This window comes from Elaeis guineensis, chromosome 8 (genome assembly GCF_000442705.2).
Source record: "Elaeis guineensis isolate ETL-2024a chromosome 8, EG11, whole genome shotgun sequence".
Lineage (NCBI taxonomy): Eukaryota > Viridiplantae > Streptophyta > Magnoliopsida > Arecales > Arecaceae > Elaeis > Elaeis guineensis.
In genome coordinates, this window is record NC_026000.2 from 113,192,622 (window position 1) to 113,198,584 (window position 5,963).

A 5,963-nucleotide genomic window follows, 5' to 3' on the forward strand; every position below is an offset into this window, starting at 1 on the left:
GAAACTACTTTAGATCTAATCTAAACAGGTTCATGTAATTGAAATAATTTCAACTTTAAATAATTTTTTTGCACAAAATTATTAACAAAGAGATTTTATTTCAGATTTAAATATTTTTAAATCTAATAAATCATAAATTTAATCTAGATTATATCTAACAAATTTATGATTAAAGATAGATCTATACAAACTAGGACAACCTTTGCACTGTAAAGGGTAAACCTTACAGCAGGACATATTTTCCAACACTCACACAAGTGGCTAGTGAGATCTGCCACCCTCTCTATTTAGCATACATAGGATGTACTAATTTATCCAAAATATTGATCCCCGACTCAATACTCCTACGATAAAAATATTTAATATTAGATTTTAGGTCTCACTAGCATGACCAATTTATGTCTCCTAAAATTATTATTTTAATCTTTGGGGTTCATCATAATCTTAGACATAATAAGATGCAGCTAATATGATGAATCAATACCTCGAATAATAATAAATATCATTTCATGAGTTGAAAAATTGTAAAGAAAATTCCATCGCAATACACTTGCAATTGGCTTGTAGGGCACTTTTCTTTCACACATCAGCAACTCTCCTCTCTCATTTGATTGGGTTGCATAGGTGATTTGATCGAAGTTCATCCCACTTTCTTGCATTGTCTGGCGTGTATGCGAAGTAGAGGGTCTGCACTTTTAGACCTCCATGAAGATTGATTTCAGATTTTTAGAGATTTGATCTCCTATTCTGTTGCTATTCAAGTAAGGATTTGATCCTTATTTATGTAGATTTATAAAAAAATTTTGATACAACCTGAGCTATCTGAAGAAAAATAATTTTTTTTCCTTCAACAAATTAGTCAGCTCAACCTTGTGACAAGCTGACTCAATGTACTAAGCCGACTCATGTCCAAGGTGAGTCAACTCAGTCCTATGAATAGTGTATTACTATATGTGATACAATGGAATCTTGATCTAAATGGTTTAGACATCTGTATTAGGACTTGTAGACTTAATTAAAAATTAAGATATGAAATTAAATAGATCTAAAAATTATGAATTCAAGATCTAGATCAATTTCATAATACTTGGGTTCAGGGTGTGGATAACTCAATTAGGTCTAGTTTGAGTGGTTGATCAAATCGAATCAAATATTGATTAGGATGGGACCAAATGTGCTCATGACCAACCCAAGTAGTTGTAGATTGGTCAAATCGATTAACAGGTGTTGCCCAGCTATGCAACCCAAGAAGGAGGATGAATTGGGTTTTTAAAAATTTAAAATTAATCTAGAACTATGAGGATTAAATAACAATGAGCATGATATATGTAGAGAGTGATTTAAGTAGGATCTAAAAAATAGATGCAAGAATGCAAGAAGATAAAAAATTTAAAAAGAGAGAGCAAGTAAGCACAACACAAACAAACAAGATTTATAGTGGTTCGGTGCCAACCTTGCACCTACATCCACTCTCCAAGCTCCTACTTAGGAATTCAAATCCACTAAATCATATTCAACAAGAATACAACGTCGGTACCTCTAACTCTAGCTATCCCAAGCGAGAACACTTATTTTTAGATACAAGCCAATCCAATATAATTCGATTCAAGGTTCGGACCAATCTTTCTAAGTTTTGAAACCCTTTTAAAACTAAAGATCAACTCAAAAATAGAGTATAATAGTTAATCACACAAAATATAAATATAGCTCTTTAATGAGCAAATAAAGCTTTAAATATACTTTACACAACAATGAAAAGCTTTTCTGATTCTCCTCAAGATTATTGAAGATTTGAATGAGCTCTTGAGGAGTTGGTGAATTTGAAATGAAAGCTTCTTTAACTTCAAGAAGGCTCTTTACTCAAGGCTGAAATGGATGCTTGAAAAATCTTCTTTATTCCCTCCTTTAAGTATCTTTTATAGCTTTAAATGATGGTGGAGAGTGATCTAGGTAGTTTTAGAGCCGTTGGAGATCATTAAATGAGTATTAAATATGTCAAAATGAGTTGAAAAACTAGCCGTTACGGAGTTTTTCTATCGCAAGGTCGACTCATAGGATCGACTCATACACATGAGTCGACTCATGGGGTCGACTTCTGTGGTACAGAATAGAAAATGATTGTTCTGTAATTTTAGTGTGCACAGCAACAGAGGTCGACTCATAGGGTCGACTCATGCACAGGAGTCGACTCATGGGGTCGACTCAATTGGGTGTGCCATCCAAAAAATAGCATGTCGTTCAACCCCATTTGACATGAGTCGACTCATGGGGTCGACTAAATTTTATAAATATTATTTTCTTTCAAAATATACATCCAAAAAGTATGAAATTTTCTTCAATACATCATAAATCTTCTGTTCTTGCTCTTGAAGCTTTCGAGTTAGGACTTGATGAAATTATGATTTTACTCGTGAAAAATAATAAATCTTTTTCTAAGCCAAAATCATTAGTAACCTCCTCAGATGCTTTGTAATCATCAAAATCAATTCAAGGAGCAACAATCTCTTCCTTTTTAATGATGACAAAACACTTGAGCAAAAGCAGAGTATAACATATATAAGGCATTGAACATGAATTTTAAATTTATGAAGATGCATCACTTAAACATCATAGCCAGTTATTTGAATGAAATACATCATGAGTAGTTTGAAGATCAATTTGAAATTTGCTTATTAGATCATTTGCTTTGAAAATTGCTGACAATTTTGGTTCTTTGACACATTTGCTTTGATAATTTTACTCATTTGCTTTAACAATTTTGCTTATTGCTTTCGATTCTATTTCTCTATTGCTTATTGCTCGATCTCAATTTTTGATTCTCTACTCTCCTTTTTTGATAGCATCAATTAAGATCTTAAGGATTTTGAAGAGAGAAAAAAAAAGGATAACATAAAGGACATATTTTCTCTACTCTCCCATTTTGATACCATATTTTATTTCTTTGCTCCCCCTCTTTCATTGTTTATTTCTCTACTCTCCCTCACTATAACAATTATAAAAGATATATCAATTTGCTCATTTAGAAGATATTGCTATTCATGATATTTCATAGCACAAATATGAGTTATTTTTCATATCTCATAATTAAGACAGTTTAATTGATCCCAATCATAAATATTCATTGAAATTCAAAGCATATAATATATATATATATATATCCAAAATGTGACAGAATATATTAAGTCAAAATATATAGATCATACAAAAATCATGGATAACAACTATCCAAGAGTCAATCAGCCAACAAAATACAAAGGCCATAAGATAGATCCTAGATAAAAATAAAAAAAGATTAACTATTCTAGATCTAATAGATATCATGGCTAGAGAGATCAGAATCTAAAGAATTAGAGATATGATGAAGAAATGTAGGATCAAATCTACGGGCATGACCTCGACCACATCTGTCTCGACCACAGGTAGAAGTATCAGCACGAGTAGAGGGCGAGAGGATCTTGGAGCCTGAGAAGCTACGGACTGTGCTAGAAGAGAAAGTCTGATGGTGTCCAAAAGATCCAAGGCTCTCGACACAGACTGCATCAGGATACTAAACTGAGTAGAGGCAGTCTCATTGGAGCCCATTATCTCTCTCCTTAAAAAGTCAAATCTACTCTCTAAAACTTTTCGAAGTCTATCTGCCTCTGCAGATAGATTGGAGACCTCTGTGATGTCCTCATGCGGCTAGAGATGGGCTAAAGCTAATATTTGCCTCTGCAAATCTAGAACTCTGCCCGTCAGTCTCAGAACACATCTCTCAAGCTCCTCAAGTCATACGGACTAAGCTGTGAGCATCTGAAAGATAGTAGAGATATGAGGGATCAAAGTCTGGTCTGAGTCATCCTGAGATATCGACCTCTAAGTAAAAATTAAAATGGCAAACTGCTAAGATAAAATGGAGATAACACGTTGGGATATCAGCTCAATCTGATCATCTAGAAGTCTGAACTCTGAAAGATGTACCCTGCTCCCTGACTATGGAACTGAAGCATGCCTCCTCACTGACTCTGAGGGACCAGCCTCGTGATCAGGCATAAACTGAATATCAGGAGATGCTCTGTGATCACGAGGAGGTGAAGACGGTCCCTCCTCCTCTGCTCTCTCCTCAACACCCTTTGACAAACCACCATCAGTCTTTGAAAAACCCATGTGGTGCAGTGTATGGTGGTTGATGGTGTCGGAATGAGATAATCTGGTGACTGCCTCCTCCTCAAAACTGACTCCGAACCTCCTAAAGATCAGGGTGAGTTTCATACCATAAGGCAAGTGAGTCTGAGACCTGTTTAGGGTCTCTCTCATGGCCTCAAACATCAAAGCAGAAAGGTTCAAGGGGGTCTAGGTGATCACATGGTACATGATGCAAATATTCCTACCAGATAAGAGGTCATGCCTACCACTCCTAGGGACAAAGAGCTTGGTCACCATGTGATGCAAAAGCCTCATTTTTACTGAAAGTATCTTGGCTTCTAATTTATTCAAACTTTAAGTAAAAGTTCTTCCTAAGATAATATTAATTCTTTCTTCTTTGATTGGGAGCTCCATATTAGTATAGCCTTCACAAGGCAAGTGCAGGATTTGTCCCAAATGCACTGGATCAAAAATAATATCAACACCTTTCACGGTAGACTTTACTGTTCTATTGCAATAACTCAAATTCAAATAAAATTATCTGATCAGATCAACATAAGTGTTTTCTTTCAATAGATAGTAAAACTCCCATCTTTGATTTTTAATCTTTGTTCCAATGGAGAATCCTTCTTTTTCAAAAAACTTGAAATCTATATTTTTTTCGGATTTCACTTTTCGATCAGAGAGGGGTACCTTGCTTGGACTGATTGGGAACTGTGTAGAAGCTGAAGCAAGACTTGGAGCTGGGATTGGAGCAGGAGACAGCTCGGCTGCTATTTTTTTTCTGTGCTCAGTCTCTTCCAACCCGTGAACAGATTTTCTTCTCTATGGGAGCTTCATTTTGGGAGCCATTTGGACAAAAGAGACTTGCAAGGAGCTTAGGAGACTAAATGAGAGGTAGAGAGGAAAAGATTTTAGAAGAAAAAGCAAAGATTTTAAGGAGATAAATCATCGATTGGAGAAGAGGGGTAGAATCTAGGGTAAGCTCGAATCGCCCAAATGAGAAAGAAAGAGGAGAGAAAGTTATTTCCTAAATGGATGATTTGAAGGGTGAAAATCGATGGGAAGAGCGATTTGAGAGAAATCTTCAGTTTGAGGGAGAAAAGAGGGAGAGCTTTTGGTTCGGTGGGAGAAGAAGAAGAAGGGCTGAGTCGATTCAAAGAAAATATCTAATAAAAAGAGAGCGCCCGAAGGATTTTGACAGAATTATAAGTTTATCCTAAGGTCGACCCTGGGGGACGACTCGTGGCACAAAAAAATTCATAAGAATGATGAAAAATTTGAAAAAATTTGAAACTTTAAGAAAAAATTATCTACCTAGAGATTGATCATGTGAAGTACAGTTTTAAGCTTTTAAGAGAAAAAAGAGATGAGAATTGAGCTCAACAAATTTGGTTCAATGAATTTTTGACATTAAGAACTTGGAATTAGAGAGATACTTAAGCTGATGGATCAAAGATTCTTAGTTCTCTTCTAATTTCACAAAATCTATTTTCACTTAAGGCCTTAGTAAAAATGTCAACCAATTATTTCTCAGTACATACATAGTCAAAAATTATATTATTATTTTGAACATATTCTCTTATGAAATGATGTCTAATTTCAATATATTTTGATCTAGAGGCTGAATTAGATTTTTAGTTAGATTGATAGCACTAGTGTTATCACATCTTATGAGAGTCTTATTGAGTTTAATACCAAAGTCCTCAAGTTATTGCTTAATCCACAAGATTTGAGCACAACAACTTTCGGCTGTAATGTATTCGGCTTCGGTCGTAGACAGTGCCACTAATTTTACATCTTGCTAAACTAAGAGATAAAGTTAACTCCAAAGAATT